Source organism: Engystomops pustulosus, chromosome 7 (assembly GCF_040894005.1).
Source record: "Engystomops pustulosus chromosome 7, aEngPut4.maternal, whole genome shotgun sequence".
Taxonomy (NCBI): Eukaryota; Metazoa; Chordata; class Amphibia; order Anura; family Leptodactylidae; genus Engystomops; species Engystomops pustulosus.
In genome coordinates, this window is record NC_092417.1 from 60,001,193 (window position 1) to 60,024,908 (window position 23,716).

Consider the following 23,716-nt stretch of genomic DNA (forward strand, 5'->3'; position numbering starts at 1 on the left):
TCTATATATTTGATTTCTGGTTGATCTGCTGGTGGCTGTAGTTTCTGCAGTGCATGTACTTGCCAATTCTGAGCAATTTGTAGTGAGACTTGCGACCGCTGTGTTCTGCGCTTAGTGGCGCACATATCCATAGCAAAGGCCGAAGTGGCAAAATTCAGTAGGGGTTGGATTTCTATTAGGCAATAACTCAGTGTCATCTCATCTGGCATAGTAGTGTGCTTCCTTTGATACTTGGCTAGAAAATAGCCATAGGAGAATACAAACAGCTTCTTGAAGCCTACAGTAGCGTTCTATATATTTGATTTCTGGTTGATCTGCTGGTGGCTGTAGTTTCTGCAGTGCATGTACTTGCCAATTCTGAGCAATTTGTAGTGAGACTTGCGACCGCTGTGTTCTGCGCTTAGTGGCGCACATATCCATAGCAAAGGCCGAAGTGGCAAAATTCAGTAGGGGTTGGATTTCTATTAGGCAATAACTCAGTGTCATCTCATCTGGCATAGTAGTGTGCTTCCTTTGATACTTGGCTAGAAAATAGCCATAGGAGAATACAAACAGCTTCTTGAAGCCTACAGTAGCGTTCTATATATTTGATTTCTGGTTGATCTGCTGGTGGCTGTAGTTTCTGCAGTGCATGTACTTGCCAATTCTGAGCAATTTGTAGTGAGACTTGCGACCGCTGTGTTCTGCGCTTAGTGGCGCACATATCCATAGCAAAGGCCGAAGTGGCAAAATTCAGTAGGGGTTGGATTTCTATTAGGCAATAACTCAGTGTCATCTCATCTGGCATAGTAGTGTGCTTCCTTTGATACTTGGCTAGAAAATAGCCATAGGAGAATACAAACAGCTTCTTGAAGCCTACAGTAGCGTTCTATATATTTGATTTCTGGTTGATCTGCTGGTGGCTGTAGTTTCTGCAGTGCATGTACTTGCCAATTCTGAGCAATTTGTAGTGAGACTTGCGACCGCTGTGTTCTGCGCTTAGTGGCGCACATATCCATAGCAAAGGCCGAAGTGGCAAAATTCAGTAGGGGTTGGATTTCTATTAGGCACTAACTCAGTGTCATCTCATCTGGCATAGTAGTGTGCTTCCTTTGATACTTGGCTAGAAAATAGCCATAGCAATAGGATAGGATTGTTTGGTTTTAAAAACTCAAAAAAAAACAAAAAACACAAAAAAAAAAAACCACAAAAAAACACAAAAAAAACCAAAAAGAAGTAAAAAAAAAAAAAAAGTTATAACTCTCATTTTAAAAATGTTTAACCCGAGGGCTAGGGGTAGAGGACGAGGGCGGGGACGTGGGCGTCCAACTACTGCAGGGGTCAGAGGCCGTGGTCCTGGGCGGGGTGAGACACCACCTGCTGATGAGGGAGCAGGGGAACGCCGCAGAGCTACACTCCCTAGGTTCATGTCTGAAGTTACTGGGACTCGTGGTAGAGCACTGTTGAGGCCAGAACAGTGCGAACAGGTGATGTCGTGGATTGCTGACAATGCTTCGAGCAATTTGTCCACCACCAGTCAGTCTTCCACGCAGTCCACCCATGTCACCGAAATCCCCACTCCTCCAGCTCCTGCACCTCAGCCTCCTCCCCCCCAGTCTGCCCCCTCCCAGGAAAATTTGCCATTTGAACCGGCATACTCTGAGGAACTGTTTTCTGGACCCTTCCCACAGTCACAAACCACTTGTCCGGTTGCTGCTGAGCAATTTTCCGATGCCCAGGTTTTCCACCAGTCACAGTCTGTGGGTGATGATGACCTTCTTGACGTAGTGGAAGTGTGTAAAGAGGTGTCCGACGATGAGGAGACACGGTTGTCAGACAGTGGGGAAGTTGTTGTCAGGGCAGGAAGTCCGAGGGGGGAGCAGACTGAGGGATCGGAGGATGATGAGGTGACAGACCCAAGCTGGGTTGAGAGGCCGGGTGAACACAGTGCTTCTGAGACGGAGGAGAGTCCTCGACCTGAACAGGTTGGAAGAGGCAGTGGTGGGGCCAGACGGAGAGGCAGGGCCAGAGCTGGTGCATCAGCGCCACTGTCAACTAGTGAAGCTCCCGTGGTGAGGGCTCTTGCGGCGAGGGCTAGATCTTCAGAAGTGTGGAGGTTCTTTAAGGAAACACCGGATGACCGACGGACTGTGGTGTGCAACATTTGCCAAACCAGGCTCAGCAGGGGTTCCACCACTACTAGCTTAACTACCACCAGTATGCGCAGGCATATGAATGCTAAGCACCCCACTCAGTGGCAACAAGCCCGTTCACCTCCGGCCGTGCACACCACTGCTCCTTCCCCTGTGTCAGCTGCTAGTCAGCCCCCTGCCCAGGACCCTGGCACAAAAACCCCATCGTCGCCTCCACGATCCTCCACAGCATCCACCAGCGTTCAGCTCTCCATACCCCAGACGCTGGAGCGGAAACGCAAATATAGTGCAACCCACCCGCACGCCCAAGCCCTTAATGTGCACATCTCCAGATTGCTTAGCCTGGAGATGCTGCCCTATAGGCTAGTAGAGACCGAGGCCTTTCGCAACCTCATGGCGGCGGCCGCCCCTCGGTATTCGGTCCCCAGCCGCCACTACTTTTCCCGATGTGCCGTCCCAGCCCTGCACCAGCACGTGTCAGACAACATCATCCGTGCCCTGACCAACGCCGTTTCTGACAAGGTCCACCTGACCACGGACACGTGGACGAGTGCTGCCGGGCAGGGCCACTATATATCGCTGACGGCACATTGGGTTAACTTGGTGGAGGCTGGGACCGAGTCTGACCCTGGGGCTGCTCATATACTGCCGACGCCGAGGATTGCGGGGCCTACCTCGGTCCAGGTGTTTCAGGCCTACTATGCCTCCTCCTCCTCCCACCCCTCCTCCACCTCCTCCTCCGAACTACCATCCGTGGGCACGGCGCCATCAGTCGGTAGCTCTAGGCACAGCAGCAGTGCCGTCGCTAAGCGACAGCAGGCGGTGCTCAAACTGCTGAGCCTAGGCGACAAAAGGCACACTGCCCAAGAGCTATTACAGGGCATCACGGCGCAGACTGATCTGTGGCTGGCACCGCTGAACCTCAAGCCGGGAATGGTTGTGTGTGACAACGGCCGTAACCTGGTGGCGGCTCTGCAACTCGGCAGACTGACACATGTGCCATGCCTGGCCCATGTGTTAAATCTGATAGTGCAGCGTTTCCTCAAGACATACCCCAATCTGTCTGATTTGCTCACGAAGGTGCGCCGCATCTGTGCGCATTTCAGGAAGTCCAGCCCAGATGCTGCCACTCTCAGGGCAGCGCAGCGCCGCCTCCAACTGCCCGCTCACCGACTGTTGTGCGACGTGCCCACGAGGTGGAATTCAACACTGACCATGTTATCCAGAGTTTACCAGCAGCGCAGAGCGATTGTAGACTGCCAGATGTCAACTTCCACCAGAACTGGTAGTCAGGTCAGTCAGCTTCCTCAAGTCTACAATGAGGAGTGGACGTGGATGTCTGATATCTGTCAGGTGCTGAGTAACTTTGAGGAGTCAACACAGATGGTCAGTGGCGATGCCGCCATCATCAGCCTCACCATCCCGCTGCTTGGCCTGTTGAAAAACTCTCTGGTCAGCATGAAGTCGGAAGCTTTGCGCTCGTCACAAGAGACGGGGGAAGAATATTCCCTTGTTGATAGCCAAAGCACCCTGAGGTCTGTTTCTCAGCGCATATCGGAGGAGGTGGAGGTGGAGGAGGATGAGGAGGAAGAGGAGGAGAATGTTGGCGAGACACAAGAGGGGACCATTGTTGAGTCCTTCACTGTTCAGCGTGTATGGGCAGAAGAAGAGGAGTTGGAGGAGTTGGAGGAGGAGGAAATGGACAGTCAGGCCAGTGAGGGGAGTGAATTCTTACGCGTTGGTACTCTGGCGCATATGGCAGATTTCATGCTAGGCTGCCTATCCCGTGACCCTCGCGTTCAAAGAATTTATTCCAGCACCGATTACTGGGTGTTCACTCTCCTGGACCCACGGTACAAGCAAAATCTTTCCACTCTCATCCCTGCAGAGGAAAGGAGTGTGAGAATGCATGAATACCAGCAGGCCCTGGTGCACAAGCTGAAACAGTATTTCCCTTCTGACAGCGCTAGCGGCAGAGTGCGTAGTTCTGCGGGACAAGTAGCGAGGGAGAGTAGGCGAGCAGGCAGCTTGTCCAGCACTGGCAAGGGTACGCTTTACAAGGCTTTTGCCAGCTTTATGTCACCCCAGCAAGACACTGTCACCTGTCCCCAGTCTCGGCAGAGTAGGGCTGATCTTTACAGAAAGATGGTGAGGGAGTACGTAGCTGACCATACCATCGTCCTAAATGATCACACAGCTCCCTACAACTACTGGGTTTCAAAGCTGGACATGTGGCACGAACTGGCGCTGTACGCCTTGGAGGTTCTTGCCTGCCCTGCCGCTAGCGTCTTGTCCGAGCGGGTTTTCAGTGCAGCTGGTGGCATCATCACCGATAAGCGTACACGCCTGTCGACTGACAGCGCTGACAGGCTGACGCTTATTAAAATGAATAAAGGCTGGATTTCTCAGAATTTCCAATCTCCACCAGGTGAAGGAAGCTCAACCTGAATAATTGATCCACTCCTCCTCCTCCTCCTCATTTTCCTCCTTCTCCTCCTCTTTGTACAGTAAAGCAGAGGAAAATGGCTATTTTTTGACAGGGCCCACTGGCTCTTGCTATAGTACTTCATGCATTTAATTTTTCTGGAGGGCCACCTACCCGGTCCTCTGTTTGAAACAATTTTTGTGAGTGCCACATACAGGCACTCAATCTATTCCATTTTTCTGGAGGGCCACCTACCCGGTCCTCTGTTTTAAAAAATTTTTGGGACTGCCACATACAGGCACTCAATCTATTCCATTTTACTGGAGGGCCACCTACCTGCTCCTCTGGTTTGAAACATTTTTGGGACTGCCACATACAGGCACTCAATCTATTCCATTTTACTGCAGGGCCACCTACCTGCTCCTCTGGTTTGAACAATTTTTGGGACTGCCACATACAGGCACTCAATCTATTCCATTTTACTGGAGGGCCACCTACCTGCTCCTCTGGTTTGAAACATTTTTGGGACTGCCACATACAGGCACTCAATCTATTCCATTTTACTGCAGGGCCACCTACCTGCTCCTCTGGTTTGAACAATTTTTGGGACTGCCACATACAGGCACTCAATCTATTCCATTTTACTGGAGGGCCACCTACCTGCTCCTCTGGTTTGAAACATTTTTGGGACTGCCACATACAGGCACTCAATCTATTCCATTTTACTGCAGGGCCACCTACCTGCTCCTCTGGTTTGAACAATTTTTGGGACTGCCACATACAGGCACTCAATCTATTCCATTTTACTGCAGGGCCACCTACCTGCTCCTCTGGTTTGAACAATTTTTGGGACTGCCACATACAGGCACTCAATCTATTCCATTTTACTGCAGGGCCACCTGCTCCTCTGGTTTGAAGAATTTTTGGGACTGCCACATACAGGCACTCAATCTATTCCATTTTACTGGAGGGCCACCTACCTGCTCCTCTGGTTTGAAGAATTTTTGGGACTGCCACATACAGGCACTCAATCTATTCCATTTTACTGGAGGGCCACCTACCTGCTCCTCTGGTTTGAAACATTTTTGGGACTGCCACATACAGGCACTCAATCTATTCCATTTTACTGGAGGGCCACCTACCTGCTCCTCTGGTTTGAACAATTTTTGGGACTGCCACATACAGGCACTCAATCTATTCCATTTTACTGGAGGGCCACCTACCTGCTCCTCTGGTTTGAAACATTTTTGGGACTGCCACATACAGGCACTCAATCTATTCCATTTTACTGCAGGGCCACCTACCTGCTCCTCTGGTTTGAAGAATTTTTGGGACTGCCACATACAGGCACTCAATCTATTCCATTTTACTGGAGGGCCACCTACCTGCTCCTCTGGTTTGAAGAATTTTTGGGACTGCCACATACAGGCACTCAATCTATTCCATTTTACTGGAGGGCCACCTACCTGCTCCTCTGGTTTGAAGAATTTTTGGGACTGCCACATACAGGCACTCAATCTATTCCATTTTACTGGAGGGCCACCTACCTGCTCCTCTGGTTTGAAACATTTTTGGGACTGCCACATACAGGCACTCAATCTATTCCATTTTACTGGAGGGCCACCTACCTGCTCCTCTGGTTTGAAAAATGTTTGGGACTGCCACATACAGGCACTATCCAAATTAAATTGTCTCCATAGCAGCCTCCACACGTTGTCTCCATTGCTACCTCCAAAAGTCGTCCATATAGCTGCCTCCATACATCGTCCCTTTATCAAACGAGGTGTGTCAGGCAGAAATTTGGGTTGTTTTCATGGATTCCACATCAAAGTTGTTAACTTTGTCGCCACCCTGCTGTGTTATCCACAAAATATACTGGCAAACTTTTACCATTTAGGGATATTATTTCAGCGCTTCTTGCGCATCTGTTTACATTCCCCTCACCCGGCATATCCTAAACTTATAAGAACGCTACTACACTTGATCTTATACAAAAGGTTCTTAGAAGTGCTGTTTGGGGAGTAGCCTAGAGACAGGGGCTTGGATTGGCGAAAGCTCGCCTGGCAGCGGAGCGCCAGCTCCATGCGCATCATGCGCTTCTTGCGCATCTGTTTACATTCCCCTCACCCGGCATATCCTAAACTTATAAGAACGCTACTACACTTGATCTTATACAAAAGGTTCTTAGAAGTGCTGTTTGGGGAGTAGCCTAGAAACAGGGGCTTGGATTGGCGAAAGCTCGCCTGGCTGCAGAGCGCCAGCTCCATCACAAGATCCAACTAACATAGTTGCAGCACCTTTAATCTACTACTAGTTCACTGCCTCCATAATAATAATAATCTTTATTTATATAGCGTCATCATATTCTGCAGCGCTTTACAAATCATAGGAAACAAATACAAATGTAATGTAACAGAGCACAACATTTGTATGGAACAACAGGAGTGAGGTCCCTGCTCGCCAGAGCTTACGGTTTATGAAGATGATGGGGTAACACGAGGTAAAAGAATATTTAATGGTCAAGCCATTCTTCTTAGGGAATAGAAAAAAATATAATAAATGGAATTGCTGTCGCTTGAAACACTCAGCCGTCATCTTATATACCAGGTCCAGGGTGAATGGGACTGCAGAGAAGTCTGGTGCCTGTTGGTTGCTGGATAACAGATGGGAGGACGACACAGGACGGGTTAGTAGAAGAGTTAAAACTTCATGCAGTTAATGAGTGTTATAGGCTTGCCTAAAGAAATGGGTTTTAAGAGCACGTTTGAAACTTTGGAGGTTAGGTATTAGTCTGATAGTCCGGGGCAGAGCATTCCATAGAATTGGTGCAGCTCTAGAGAAGTCTTGGAGACGCGAGTGGGAGGTCCGCACTAGGGTAGAGGTTAATCTAAGATCACTGGCGGATCTAAGAGCACGGGTTGGGCGATAGACTGAGATAAGAGAGGAGAGGTAGGGGGGTGCAGCATTATACAGAGCTTTATGGATGAGGGTTATTATTATTTTAAACTGTATTCGAAAGGAGACTGGCAGCCAGTGCAGCGACTGGCATGAACTGTAAGCATACATGGTCCCCTTATCAAACGAGCTGTGTCAGGCAGAATTTTGGGTTGTTTTCATGGCTTCCATGTTAACTTTGTCGCCACCCTGCTGTGTAATCCACAAAATATACTGGCAAACTTTTATCATGTACCGATATTATTTGAGCGCTTCTTGCTCACCTCCTTTGGTTCCTCTCTGACACCCATTGGTTTGAAGCCTGAGTCCAATTAGGGTATGTCGCCATGCCACTCTCTAGCCTGCTGCCGCTGCCTCTGCATGCCGTCCCCTATAGTGTCAGGGTCAATTATTGGATGTTTTAGATGCTATCTAGCTTCATTCTGTCACTCTGTCATGGCCATGCTGTTGCCCATAATTTTGGCATAATGGTGCGATTAGGCAGCCTCAGAGGCATCCATGCATGCTGCCCCTGCTGTTTCCTGTCCATTTCCGTGGTGTTTCCATCCTTTTCTGAGGTTCCCAGGTGTTTGGCCAAGCTTCCCTGTGCAGAGCCTTGGTCCCCTTGAAAAATGCTCGAGTCTCCCATTGACTTCAATGGGGTTCGTTATTCGAGACGAGCACTCGAGCATCGGGAAAAGTTTGTCTCGAATAACGAGTACCCGAGCATTTTAGTGTTCGCTCATCTCTAGTGAGAACATATCATTGGGAGACTACTCTTTTTTTTTAACTCCAAATTCCATTATAAAATCAATCAGATCATTGCAAATATTGTTTAGAATGGTCTGCTTTTCCATCATTATTTTCTCAGTATATATGTCACAAACCTTTGTTTAAGCTTTATGGTCAGATCATTCAATTTCATCGTCACATCTGTGATGAGGTTAATTCTTACCAGGGCATGAGTAAGATATGTGTCAGCCAAGTCGTTAAGTCTAGAGCTTGAACTGTATAATCGCCTTTGTTCCCCGCCTGGCATAAATGGTCTATTTCTGCAGCCAGGACAATAGTGCCTGGTGCCAGAGATTCATTGTTCTGCAAGGGTTTAATCACTGAATGCAGCTTTCTAATCTAGGGTCTGAAAAAAAAAATCCCATTTCAAAGCAGATGATGTGGGATGTGTGCTTCTTAATCATGCATGTGTTCAGATCAGGAACACCCATCGCACACAGCAGATGGCACTTGGAGGGGGGAAAGGGAGAGGAATATCAGCAAAAGAAAATGAGGCTGCCTCCCGCTGCAGGACGTCCCTGAGGAGGTGAGTAGATGGGCATCTTCTGCCCACAATCCCAAATCCTCAGCGCTGTAGTAGGTGACGTCACTTATCTCATAACTGTATTATTGAGTTGTATCATGTGGCATAATTCATGCACCCCATGTTATTATACACTAAGGGGGATCAAGGACGGGGTTGCTTTTTATGATTTTACATAACAGCGGTAGTAGCAATGTGATTCTTACATCATAAGTGCATTTGGGCAGCATTAGAAATGTAGTGAAAGATTTCATTCACAGGATGCAAATAATTAATTGCAAAAATCTCCTTGATATTTATGTTTATATAACAAGGTCCAATTATCTGAATGGAGATTGCAATAGTCCATGTGCACGCAGAACAACTCCATGAAGATACATTTTTCTGATTTCTAGTTTAAAGCTGCTGCTTGTAAATTATACCTATATAGCCCATTCGCTGGGTGCTGTGAAAAGTATCCAATGCAAGTGATGGAAAAACTAAATAAACCAGTCATGAGAGCCGAATGGTATTTTACATTGCAGTCTCTTCTGCCCCATACAGCCCATAGGGAATATGTAGGGTCAGATGACTACAGAGAAACTGGCTACTAGGATAGGTGGTTTGTGTAACAGATGATTGTAGAAGGAAAAGAGCAGGTTTTCTAAATATATTAGCGAATATGCCCTATTTTGGCTACAACAACGCCCCTATAATCATGTACCCACAGTGATCCTCTCTCTATAGCAGTGGTGGCGAACCTATGGCACGGGTGCCAGAGGCGGCACTCAGAGCCCTTTCTGTGGGCACCCGGGCCATCACCCCAGGACACCAGACAAGACTCTAAGAATATTCCTGCAGTTCCAAGCAACTTAAAAGATGCTGCTTTCAGTCATATTTTGATACATGCTTCGCTACTTGGGACTGTAGGAAGAGGGAGAATGCGTAGATTTTCTCACGATTTTCTCTGTGTACAGAGGGACACTGCAAAGAAGCTAAAATGATGAAAATTTTCCATCTTTCTACTGTGTTGCTGTCCTCAGGAGGCCAATATGATTGAAAGTTGTTGAACAAGGAGCAATAAGTTACTGCTTTAATTTTGAGTTGGCACCTCGCGATAAACAAGGGGCGGTTTGGGTTGCAGTTTTGGCACTCGGCCGCTAAAAGGTTCGCCATCACTGCTCTATAGCATCCACAGCAGCCACATCTCAGTGGCTTGGTCTGCAAACAGACAATTTGACAAACAGACTATATGTCAAATTGTATCTTCCATTGATGCACTGGTTCTCAAAGGTCCAATTCGTAAGTCTTCAAAGCCTTATCAGGCTGTTATAGCTCCTATGGGGTTGATGTATAATGCACCTGTATGACGCGTCTCCACTACAGAAGGGTGACTTGGTTGTATAAACAAGGCCTAATATCTATTGGGTAGATTTTGTTGAATTTGCATTGTTATGTCAACATTCTGTGATATTTATTGGGTAATCTGAAAAAATTGTAGATTATAAATAAATGTAAATACTATTCTCATACCATTTAGGGTTTGTAGGAGGATTTGTAAGCTTACTTATCACAAACTGGTCAAAAATATTAGAAGAATTGTATTGTCTATAGCCAGATCCTATCCAGTACAAGCTGTCAAAAGCCGTGGCTGAGCCAGCATGCAACAAGAGAGGCAGGCAGATGTGAGATGCAAGTAGCCCCTTTGCAGCGTAGAGGAAGTGGGTGATCATTAATTTCCTGATGACTGAGTAAAACGATGGGTGGAGATTTCTCTCTATCTGGGCTTCTGCTCCCTTTCACACAGCTTCTCTTCTGATTCCTACAGAGCTACACACAGGGGCTGGATATCATCTACACTGCCTGTAAGGTAAGATCTCCATGGGCTGTACTGAGAACTGTGATCGCTTTGTATTGGACATTACACACCGTTATACTTAATGTTATTTGTGTGATATGTTGTATCACTAGACTACACCGTGTGCTATGTTGTATCTTTAGAATGCATTGCGTTATATTTTGTGTCTTGAGAATACATTTTGTGAAATGTGGTGTCATTAGAATGCATTGGGTGATATTTTGTATATCAAGAATACATTGTGTGATACAGTTGGCCACTCAACCCTATACATTATATCGTACCAAAAAATATTAAATATCAACATTTAAGCAGTGCATTGTATCTTTTTCATGCTACTCCTAGTGCGATTTGGAATACTATATTGCTTAGAGTTCTGTAATACCTTGTTTCCTTTCCATGCTTAGGGTGATACATTGTATAATATCAAGACCTTGCACTCTATTTGTTTCCACGTCTTCTCTACTACACTTTTTGATTTTCATACTTTGTTATACACTGTATTATTTTGGATCGATTCACTTCCATTTTAACGCTATTTCTACAATGTGTTGGTTATAACATAGCATAAAAAGGGTCCGCCCTGTGCAGCTGGTGAAATCGGTTACAAATAGCTTATAAGTAAACTTGCAAAATTTATAGTTTCCCTTCTTGGAATGGATATTAACAAAAGATGTGGCCATAGTACAACTATATCACTCTAATCTTTTTCTAGCATTTATAGGGATGCTTTTATCCAGAAACAGTGCCATACTTGTTCAGAGTCTTCATCTGGTATTGCAACTAAGCCCTATTTACCTGAATGGAACTTGGCTACAACAACATTTTTAGAAGAACATCACAGACCCGGTTTTATTATCATAGACAATCCTTATAAACACTTTGCTTAATTCATATACTATGTATGAGAATGACATTACCCACTATGTCCAGTATGTGAGCGCATTATAAATTGTATATCATTGTGCGGATCCATTCCAGTAAAATTATACTTTGACCGATTAATCTGAAAATATCAGATGAGTGTAGTAGTTGTAACCCAGATCTGCATCCACTACTCCCGTGGTGCAATTAGTTTCAGTTTAATGATTGATTACAACAAGGTAATTGATGTTTACGCCATATATTACAGCGCCATTTGAAAAAAGACAATCCACCCTGTTTATCCATGTAAAAATTCATATGGGCTTTAACTGTGAGTGGAATACAGAGCATAGCATTGTGCAGAGATTGAGGTAGGGGGATAAAAAGTCCCAGTGATTGGTTTAGCTAAAATAACGGAGTTCTTTTTCGATTTTTCTTTCTTAATGCCATTCATAAATACAATGACCCCTCTGTAATGCACTTGGGTTAGACATCCAGCAAATGACTACTTTCAGAATGAAAATAAATATTCTGAGATAAGTCTGTGTCTGTGCAAAAATGACCATTTTCTTCTGTTAATAAAGCATATTGTAGATAAATTACATCCAGCGTTAATGCAATGCCTGTCGCCATGCACTTGTACGTTCTCTGCACCTTATACAGCATCCTCCGTAAGCTATTTCAGTACTGTTGTCATGGCAACAGTGTGTGTGGTGTCATTGCATTTAATTTATGATGGCGATAAACCGCACCCCCCCCCCCAACCAAGTCACTTACATGTATGTAATATATCTATCATTCATAGGGTAATGTTCACACACTGTTTTTGTAGCAGAGTGATTTTTTTGTTTGTTTTTTAACCTCCCAGCTGAGGAAAAAAAAAAAACGGCTTAACCTATTTTTCCGTGATTTCAGTGGAAAGTTTGCATGCACAATGAAACCAGGGTATTACCTTGGCTTCACTTGCGGCATCGTGCAAAGAGGTGCCGGCATGGTGTCTGCAGATGTGAGCTTGATGTGACTCATCCAACTCACATCTAGGTGAGTAAAAACTTCATACAGGTCCATTTAGGGTTCTATATCGATCTGTCAGGTCATCCTTAAGACTGTTGGAACCAGATTAAGAAATATGCCCATTGACTCAAGCACCAGAAAAGTGGGGTAAATAAAATAGTTTAAAAGTTGGAAAATGCTCAGATCGCCTAGGCAGTCTTATGTGCCAGATTTGCAATGTGTCTAAAACTGGATAGTAAGGCCCGTTCCACACTTGCGAGTGTGATGCGATGAACTCGCATGACAGTCGCAACATGTACTGTCCGGATCTCCCGGCCCGAACGCTGCAAACCAGAACTGAACTCAGCATGTCGGTTCAGTTCCGGGCTGCAGCGTTCAGCCCGGGAGATCTATGCAGTATGCGCTGCAAGTGTGATGCAAGTTCTTCACATCACACTCGCAAGTGTGGAATGGGCCTAAATGTGCCATAGTTTGACTGTTTAATCTAATGTTCTATAAGATGTTCTATGTAAAAATGTGCCATTCCTTTTTTAAAATAAACAATGCCCCTTTTTTGTACAAGTCTGATGAGTATCTAAAATGTTTAAAAATGTGCTTCAAAATATGTTACACATTAAGTAGATCAATGAATGTAAAGTATTTACACATACGCAGTAGTGACTCCACCAACAGAATAGTGAGTATAGCTCTGGGGTACAATACTGGATGTAACTCAGTTTCAGTAATTAATATGATGAGTACTCAGGCCGCATTTACACGACCATTGTGGGGAGGTAATCCGACTGCAAGTTTGTAGCCGGATATATATCCCCTATAGACTGCTATGGGACCCGGAAGCAGTGTGGTGCCACTCACGTGTGGCACTGTACTGTACAGTACACAGAGAAAAGATAGAGCATGCTTATCTTTCCCTGTGTTTAAGACCATTTGGTGCTGGGCGCTATGGAGAGCGGGGGAGTGAGCAGCACTGCGGCTATGGCCGAAGGAACATGTGTCTGAATGAGGCCTTACTCCACTAGTAGAATAGTGACTGCAGCTCTGGAGTGTAATACACGATGAGAGGGTAAAATTGGCACATGCACAGTTACAGTGGAGATGCGATCACACTACATAGTCTCACTGCACAAGTAGTGGAACGGACCCCCACATCGCAAGATAAGTCATTTGAATGATTTGGCTGAAGATAGGAGTGAGTGGTCTGGTAGGGTGCTAAGTACCTTTTAAAAACATTATTTAGCTTAATATATGCTAGTACATATTTAATCAACATTTATAAAATGTATAAAAATAATTGAAAACCTGTCATTAGGTTTAAAGGTGAAAACCTGATGACAGGTTCCCTGTAAGGTGTTAATATGTAGAAAAATGGATACTTAAACTATGGTGCAATTACATTTAGTCTGGGGGAATCTTTTAGACAAAACTTAATAGGGTTCAAAAAGGTTCAAAATTGTATATGTGAATGGGAGACTGTTTTGTCTTCAAGGAGAACTACATTGTTCCCATTTCCATATTGCCCCTATTTGGTAAAGCAGGATTCGTACTTCAGATACCAATTGGGTAGTGGGTAGATACTGCAGCGCGGGTGAACAGCTCCGGGTAACCAGCTGTTCACCCGCACTGCAGTATCTACCCACTTAATACAGGAGTCATATTAGACTCTAAAACACTTTGTGTACCAGAGATACCGAATAAAAATCCTTATACCTAACATTCTGTGTATGTGAGAAATCCGTGTGCACCAACCGTGACAAGTACCAATCCTGCTTTACTGAACACGATTCCAGACCGGTTTGGCAACCGTGTCTTGACGACCCATGTCCGAGGGCAGCACCAGGAGACACTAATATCTGACCATTTACTTACACCTAAAATAGAGTTGTGCCTGACATAGCACAACCAAATCCAGTGAGCCTCTTTTTAATCCTCCTAACCATCACCAAAGGTTACAACTGTACTATATGAGCGCTATCTGGTCTTCCCTTGTTCACCTTTCTATACCATATTGCCCCTATGCAATACATTCCCTACACAAGGAGTGTCGGCTCCTTCCTTGTAAAGCCTCAGCCTTAGAGAACAGCTGTTTGATGACAGATTAGTAGATTCACACACACAACCTCTGCGATTTGGGATGTGACTCATTGATAAGATGATTCAAAGTACGGAAAAGATCCTATAAACGTATCCATGACAACATTAGGATGGGGCTGACATGAGTGGCTTTCTATATTCATGTTATTGGCTGGATCATTTTTAAATGAAATTATATCTAATCCTCTTTGCAACCATCTGGTCCTTGTCTAGAATTAAATCATTCAATTATAGGTTGTGTGTAGAAAACAGCTGTGTCAGAGATTCCCCAAAACTCAAAAGGCAGTTCTCTGAATGAACGCAGTGATCAGATCTATGACAATACAAAGGTCTCGCGACTGAGACGCCTAGGTTGGCGCATTCGTGGACTCTTTGTTTAGCTGCTTCATTCCCCTTTATTAGATTAGTAGATCTCAGTTGGTGCTGGGCAGGCCTGTATTTTCGATGCCTTTAGAGGGAGCTGTAAAAAGGCTTCTGAAACCTTAGTTCTTGTCATCCTGGTAACAGGCCAGAGTAGTACAAGCCAGAAGTATAATTTGTCCTAGGCTAATTCATAATAATAATAATTCCTTTATTTAGTGCATAAAGATTACGCAGCGCTGCACAGATATTGCCAAATCGGTCCCTGTCCCCAATGGGGCTCACAATCTAATCGTCATTTTGGAGTGTGGGAGGAAATGGGAAGACCCGAAGGAAACCCACGCAAAAATGGAGAGAACATACAAACTCTTTGCAGATGTTGACCCTGGGACTTAAACCCAGTACCCCAGTGCTGCACAGCTGTAATGCTAACCACTAAGCACCGTGCTGCCCATTTATGGCACTATCAGCAACATTGTTATATACACAAGAATTACATAATTTGTCACCATTTTATTGGGGATTCATTTTATTGGTAAGAGAAAAACCAAAATGACTTAAATCTTAAAATTCCAAACACAGAACTATCATTGTTCAGCTGCGTTCCAGTTTTCTGACTGGAGAGATATAGCCAAGATTAATTTACACCCCTTGGTATAGAATTTATCTCGACCAGTTTTCTGGTGTACATAAATAAGTCCATAAATAATCACAATTTTACTACCGAACTGCCAGTAATTGCAATTATATCCTCATTTATGCCATTTTCATGCCAAGTGGCTTATGGCGCTTCAAATATTCAGTCATGTAAAGGAAATCTACCATTTGCTTTTATGCATTATGAACCAAACATACCTTCAGAATGATTTAGCTACACTGATGGAGAAACATATCTTGTTTAATCCCTGAACTAAAAAAAACAATGATAAAATTATGATAGCTCTGTAGCTCCTATGGTTGGACAGTTTTCCTCTTACCCTAATTATGCACTGCTTCAGAGAACGCTATATTCTTGTCCCTGGCAGGCAGAAGTAATCAATCGCTTTACCATCCCCCAACTGCTGTGTATGAGTCTTCCAGTTCGGGTTGATTATTTCTGTCGGAATCATTCAGGAAGCTCCGTGTAATGTGTTAGCCAGTATACAACAAGCTTTCCCAAGTTCCTGAATTTTATAATTGTTTTTGAGCAAAACCACTCGGATATGTTTCTGCATCGGTACAGCTACAGCATTCTCAATGTATGTTTGGTTCACAATGCTTAAAAACAAATGTTAGATTTCCTTTAAGTTTGCAGGCAATAGTGCAATTCTACAGCAGGCAGGACCTGGTGTAGAACTGTTTGCTGCCGCAAGCCGGCTACTGGATGCATCAGGATGACAGAGGGGCAGGACCTTCATCGTGTGCTGCGGCTCCAGCATCGGAGTATTATAAATGTCTCTTTTTGATGTGTGTCTTGGAGGACACAAGTTATCTTCTTTTTGAATCATTTTTCTTTTGAAATGTACAGAAATTTGGAGGAGTCCATATCTCTAACCCCTAGTGCAGTGATGGCGAACCTTTTAGAGACGGAGTGCCCAAACTACAAGCTAAATCCACTAATTTACCATGGAGTGCTAAAATGGCTTTTAAGCAGTAACTTATTGCTACCTGTTCTTCCACATCTTCCAATCGTATGGGCCCCCTGAGGCCACCAATACAATTAAAAGAAGGAGGGTAAATTCATACTCTCATTATAGCTTCTCTCCAGGGTCTCTCTGTAGAGGAAGAATGGTTGGTCCAGCAGGAAGACCTCCAAAGATATTGCAGTTCTGTCAACACCTTTTCCCGCAGTTTCAAACAGCCAATGAAGTGTTGCTTTAAAATAGCATTGAGAGCAGCCTGGGACTGCAGGAAGATTTGGTGGATTTGGTCATATTTGGTGAACTGAGGCAATGGTCTGAGTGCCCACAGAAATGGCTCAGAGTGCCACTTCTGGCACCCAAGCCATAGGTTCGCCATCACCACCCTAGTGTCTGCCTTCTGGAAAGTGAGAAAAACTCACAAAAACTGCAGGCTAAAAAAAAGAGGATGTTATAATTTGGGGGTAGATAGACTTCCCTTTCTGAAATTTCCTTCTCCTTACAGTGAAATATCCAGTCATTCTGAAGCATCTCTTTTTCTAGCTAATATTGTGAGTGATGTAAAACACTTTTGGGAAACTTTAGGTTAAATTTGCAGAGTGATAGTACTTCCATTTCCAGTAAACCTGTAAACCATAGTCAACATTTTTCTCTTAACAGGATTGGGTGAATTTAATAAAACTTGCGTTTTAAATGCCAGTCTTAAAATTCCCCCCAGCATCCCGGATCCGGCAGAGACGTGACACAATGGTAGCGGCCATAGTAGCTGCCGTAGTGTCAGGGGGCCCTTGCATATGGGGTATTGGGTGTATATATACTAGTTGTAAGTGTATGCTGTATGGTACTGTATGTATTTGTGTATATGTTGTATTTATGTGTATATGGTTTGTATACACTGTATGTATGTGTATTCTGTATGTACATAAATGTAAGTATATAAGTATATAAATGGTTTGTGTATACATATGTGTAAGTATACAACTTTTATATTTTTTTTAAATGGTGAGGGGGCCCCTTTCAGAAGTCTGGTATGGGGCCCTGTCTCTCCTAGTTACGCCACTGGGCTCCGGCCTCTTACTAGATGCGAGTGCAGTCTGCGCTAGGTTGGACTTGTTAGGATGAGGTCTGACCAGGAGGAGATTTTAGCTAAGTTTCAGCTGACTGATGGAGAACAGACCATTAGGACACTGTGTGATTCACCTACTGAGATGGAATCATTGTAACTAGTAGATTTTTGAGGAGTGGAAGTAATCCCTATCTATCCATTTATCTTAGGATGGATTTGCCATTTGGAACTAAATCGCCTGTGCCTGGGGTGCCCAGTTAAGGAAGTGTGTCCACAGGACCATGTTTTTCCCATGTATTTACTTTTATGTTGGCCAGATTACTGCCACAGACTGAAGGTATCAAAAGAAGAGGTGGCCTAAAAAGTCTTAAAGAGAACCCGTCAGGCAAAATAACCCCCTAAACTAAATATATTTTCATGAAGTGCCATTAGAAAGCATTGCCTCTATCCCTTCATTGTCCCTCTACATGCCTGTAAACTTAAGCAATGAGATCCTAAAGTTGTATGCAAATGACCTGTGAAATGTCCAATGAGTCATTATCATATTCAGCTGTCCAGCTTATTCATGAGTGGGAGGCACAGCCACACCCCCAGTGCATGACTGACAGTCTGTATAATGATGTGAGGTATAATGATGTAATGACTCCTCCATGTGATTCCTAATGCTGTAGGCCACGCCCCCTGCAGCCTGTGTGTATAAGATACTACTATACACATGACTGACAGCCTGCAAAATGATGTGAGACTGTATAATGATGTGCTTCCTGGTGCTGGCGCCCCCTGTAGCCTGTGTGTGTATAGGAGAGATACAACAGCTCCAGGCAGCCATGTTATAGCAGAACATGTCAGGTACTTGTGTAGCTGATGTCTGTGTCTCACACATGTGTATTAGGAGGATGCAGCAGGTCAGCAGATGCAGCACATACACTAGTCATGCTTTACTATACATTACACACAGACATGAGCAGGGGGAGGAGAGGGGAGGGGTAACAGGGGTGACATCACTGACTCTGACCATGTGAACAGCCTCATTTACATAATAAAGCAAAGATGATTTTATAATGGTTAATGTATGAAATGACTAGATAACGGCTGGGATTCAATCCATGTGAGCTGCTCCAAAAGGTAGTAGTGACAGGACTAGTGACAGAGACCTGATGACAGGTGTCCTTTAAGGAGTGGGGGGCAGTGGGTTGTTGCTTTGTAAAAACATAGGGGTGTGGTAGTCAATGCAAGTGTGGTCAGAGAGGTTAATGGGCCATTGGAGGGCGCATAATGTATGGTGCCATAAGTATGGGAGTGGAATTATAGATGGGCCATAGTATAGATGACAGGGGAAACAATTGCTAAACTGAAGTGTCTGACGACAATGCACTGTGCCTTGATTCACAAAGATCGTGCACCCGATTTCCTGCATGCGGAGCTTCCCCTCTCAGGTCCCCCGGAGTTCACCATCTTCTTCCCGGTGTATGTAAGTGCATTGGTTGCGACACAATTTGAATATTAAATGCCGCGCTCAGTCCGAATCAGTTGGATCGTCCAATGGCCCCGCCCCCTGAATTCTGTCCCATGAAAGCCGGCGCAAATCCCGAAAAATTTCAAAATCCAACGAAAGTCCATTCTGCGGACCCTTAGTAAATAAGCCCCAAAGTGTATAACATTTGCTATATACAATAAGTAATATTAATCTATTATTATTATCAAATGGTCTTACAAGACATGTCTAATGTATGTGTATTGTATGTATAGATGCAGCTCCTTAGCCAAGATACATAATAGCTATAAATGGCATGCGACTTCCACTATAGCAGAACCCTCATTTCAATTTTTCACTTTGTATACAAACAAGAACTAACATATTCCTTTTAAGCACCCATGGGTGGTGGTGGCCATATTTGGCGAGGTCCTACTGTTCAGGAGTATAAGGAGCACTGCAGATGCAGATAGTTCTGAATAGTAAATGTTGGGAGTTCTGGATGGGAGGGGTACATAATCTATACCATAGGTTATAACAAAGGTAAAGAGTGACTAGTGAACTGTTAAATTCCTGTATCATATGGTGCCTAGAAAGTGAGGCTTACCTAAATCACCGACACTTATATGACAGCCGGCGGTGGTCTGATTTTTATGTTTACAGTCACAGAAGCAGCAGCTTTGTGTTCTTTAGGCCGAATGAAAATTGTGTTCCTTCATTTTTCCTATATCTTGAGCAGCTGTCACTGTAAAAGGTACACTATGAGTCATCCCTGGCCTGGTGGTTGCATAGATACAGGGTACATTAGAATAAGACTCCATATTTCTCCAACATTCCTCCCAAAAACATGTTACTTGTGGAAAATACTATTGGCTTCTAGTTCTATTAATACATAATCTGAATATCCCAATATAACTCGCCTATTCCATATGATACTGCAACACCTCTGCCAATGCATAGACAGGCTGGTAGTTGCGAATAATGCCCTCTCCAGGTCAGGAGCTGTTAGGGAGATTGATAACCTCTCTATAAAGTTTCTAGAAATGGATATTGTGTTATTGCAGCTGTAGACACTGCCTGGTAAGGCAACAGTTGATGGTGTAATGTAGTTATCCAATGATGTTCCTGTTATACAAGCTGGAAGGTGGTAGGAGAGGTGCTACCACCTGACCAGGGGAGTATAAAAACCTCTGCTGGGCGGAAGCACATGTTTCAGTCTGTTCAGGTCAGTTCTGCATGGTCAGAGTGAGAGACTCCATCTTGGAGTCAGACTGCAGAGTCGAGAGAGAGAGTGAGTGAGCAGCGCACCTTCAGCGCTGCCACACCATTAATCCCAGGAACTTTCAGTGCCTCAGGCATACTGCCTGCCACACAGGGCAAATCTGGAGACTTAAGCCCAGAACTGCAGCTCTACCAAACGGGCTCAGTTCCATCTGAAGTAGCCCAGCCTGCATCTACTATGAGGCTGTGTGCACCTTACCTGCGAACCAACTCTCCATGACCTTTCCAGCTTAAAGAATCTGCTATTCCCTGTTTTGGCCATTGCCTGCTATTCAATAAAGAACTGAAAGTTAATTTGCACAATGTTGCCTCCGTCTGATCCCTGGATACGGCTGCTTACCACCATGGGATTCCCCATCCATCACCCAGGGACTCGTTCTACAGATGCCTCTGGGGTTGCCCCAGGGAGAAACCATTACATAAGCCTCTCCCTCCATATTTCTTGCACACACCACCTGCTGGAGACTTGCCAGGCTGTAGGTCAGCCCTCCGGTCCCCATACCAAGCACCGTGACATCAGGCACCCTATGCCGCGATCATCAGCCACTCCGGTATTCTGGGCCCCGGCTGCCTCCAGACCCACAACAAAAAGCTAGGCCCCGGTGGGGGATGTGGCAATACAATATAGTGGGGTAGGGTTATGTTCGCACCAACTCTAGTTGGATATCTCCATGTCCATTAGTGCAAAAAAATAGCGCCAATGGCAGTGAGCTAACAAGTAAAACAACTGCCGATGGCATATATTGCATAACAGTTCATAACTAGACAGATGTATCTTTCAGGATTTTAGGAAAGCTGGACGAGAAGCCTTGTTTGATCTCTCATGGCAAAAGTAACAGACAACCAATGGGTAGACTGCAGTTCTAACTAAAGGCTCTGTCCACATCCATGTTATGGCAATAAAAGTTAGAATCCAATGTAGGAGCTATGATTTAGCAGACGCTAATGGAACTTGATGGACATTTTCTTCTATTACATATGATCATGTCTGCAGCAGCAGCTCCAAAGTGAACAAAAACGTAAAACTACTAATGAAAGATTTAGTTTTACATAAAAGGCAAGGTAAAAGAGTTCTAGGAAAAAGAGTTTTCTTCCACCACTTCTTTAGGGAGGAATCCTGATCCCACTTCTCATTAAGGCTTAAAAACTTTGTCCTCTGCTTATTGAGGATTTCTCTCCAGATAAATGGTGTCAGGGGATGCAGCAGCCGTGTCTGGTTTGGATAGACACCATCACCTGAGACCTAACCAGCTGCTTCTAGTATGTGACTGATAAACAACATAACACCAAGAGAGTTAAAAGTATTACTAGCACAAATCTCTCTACTGTCTTTTTTAACAATGTATGAGTTTCTAGTTAAACTTACATTGATTGTCTAGACTACATACAAAAAGTCTGATGTGAACATTTTCATCTCAGTAGTACGGTAGTTTGTTAAGCTTTAGGTGAAAAATGGTAAGAAAAATACATAACTTGAAGCTTATTGACCCTGATGTAAATGTGTACTAGTCTCGCTGGCTATAATATATCATTTATACCGTAGTGCGAGTGTCCTCATATAGGGAAGAGAGAGACCAAGGATCAGCTACTCCCGCTTCACCCCTACTATTACCCTGCAATGTGGTTTTAATTTCACAATCAGAATCTGGGCCAATAATTGACAACCTAAAGTGTAACTAATTTTACCAGGAAGTTTTTTACATAGTAAATGGGAATTGTACAAACTGGATTCGATATGCTGGAGTCACTACTGATTCCACAATGACGGATAGGTAGCAGTGCCAGTTTTCTGTTGGACTTTGCGCGTCCTTTTTAGTGCAAACTGCTTGTACAGGTATTTTAGAAGTGTCAGTACCACATTTGTGTTGCATGCAACCCCTTTTGTGGTGCAGCAGCACTAGTCATCATGCGACACAAATCTCTGCACTGAAGGGGGCGTTCCGGTGCTGTTGCAACAAGTCTGACAGTAATTTTTCGCACTGCCTATGTTAAAGGTGCACCAAAAAAAAAGATGTCGGAGATATGCAGAAGGGGCGCTAGAAATGCTGAATCTGGCTGACTCTGCACTGTACACAGGCAAACTACATATGGGGGCACATTTACTTACATGGTCAGGAGGAGATCCTGAAAGTGCATTGTCCGACGACAATGCACTGTGCCGTGATTCAAGAAGATTGTGCGCCCCAACTTGCCGAATGTGTCGCTTCCCCGATCAGGTCCGCCGGAGTTCACCTTCTTCTTCTCGGTGCATGTAAGTGCTTTATTTGCGACACAATCGTCCATCGACCCGCCCCCCGATTTGTCGCATGAAAGCTGTCGCGATTGCACCAAAATCCGACCGCGTGCGCCAAAAACTCCTTTTAAATCCCTCTCCCAGCGGCGCAAAGCGGAAATCGTCGGGATGTCTGATGAAAGTGCGGTCCACGGGGCCCTTAGTAAATGAGCCCCATAGTGTAGTTTGCACTAGTCTTAGTAAATATGCCCCTATGTGTATCCCTGGCCCATGCAAGGCTGTTGCCCATATAGCAACTAATTGGAGGTAAAAAAAAATAAAAACCTGAATTTTGGTTGCACAGTTTGTCGAGTTGGTCAGTTTTCACATATAAGCTCCCTTGACTCAAAGTATATGAGAAAGTTGCCAAGTTTTTCTTGATCGAAACTCTAATTTTATCCTGTTCGGAGCTGATAACTTGATAAGACTGGGATCATGTGACTTATCAAAGCAGGGGCTCACGTTACAATTCCACCTTTTTGACACTTTTATAATTGGTTTGTAGGACTGTCCCTTGAGATTCAGGACTCTTGTCAAATGCTATCTAAGGACATCATTTTAAAGTGTTCTGTCTACAGGACCGTTGCATGTGGTTTTAGCACAGTATTTCCATTGAAATCTATTAAATCTCACAGCATTTTCTCTTGCATCTTCTGCAGGCAGCCACATTCACATGGCTTCTGCTGCCTCTAATATCACCTTTTAGCTGTAGTTTTCCTGAAGATATCTGTTTACTTGCATTTATAAAATCATAACCCATCACATCTGAAAACCATGATAAAGTCATTACAGGGATCCTCTGTAATACGGTTAGTGGAGGTTAGGATTACCGAAAGACTCTTTGGTAGGTATGGTTTGGTATGGTTTGGTGCCTAGGGGGCTGATTGCTGGTATCCTAATCTACTGAGCTACACAAAGTAAGTATACTAGGGGAGCTTTTGAAATCCAGCCATGGTCCCCAGGTTTTGATGTGTCGTTGGAAATATGGTCGTCTGCTGTGAGCTCTTCCATCCTGTGTAGTAATGGAATTTT

The 23,716-nt window shown here is 44.4% G+C and overlaps 1 protein-coding gene and 1 long non-coding RNA gene across 3 annotated transcripts in view; one reads left to right on the forward strand and one right to left on the reverse strand.

Moving 5' to 3' along the window:
• LOC140069879 (uncharacterized) overlaps nucleotides 1-8,631 on the reverse strand; it is a 54,478-nt gene extending 45,847 nt beyond the window's left edge. The window contains exon 1 of the long non-coding RNA XR_011848871.1: nucleotides 8,379-8,631. This is a non-coding gene — a long non-coding RNA (uncharacterized lncRNA). The remainder of the gene's footprint in view (nucleotides 1-8,378) is intronic.
• GNG2 (G protein subunit gamma 2) overlaps nucleotides 8,579-23,716 on the forward strand; it is an 84,907-nt gene continuing 69,769 nt past the window's right edge. The window contains exons 1-2 of one of the 2 annotated variants that reach the window (XM_072116103.1): nucleotides 8,579-8,809; nucleotides 10,614-10,650. The gene's annotated coding sequence lies outside the window, so the exon portion shown is untranslated. Of the gene's footprint in view, nucleotides 8,810-10,613; nucleotides 10,656-23,716 lie in introns of both variants that reach the window. The other variant, XM_072116102.1, reaches the window with a different exon arrangement.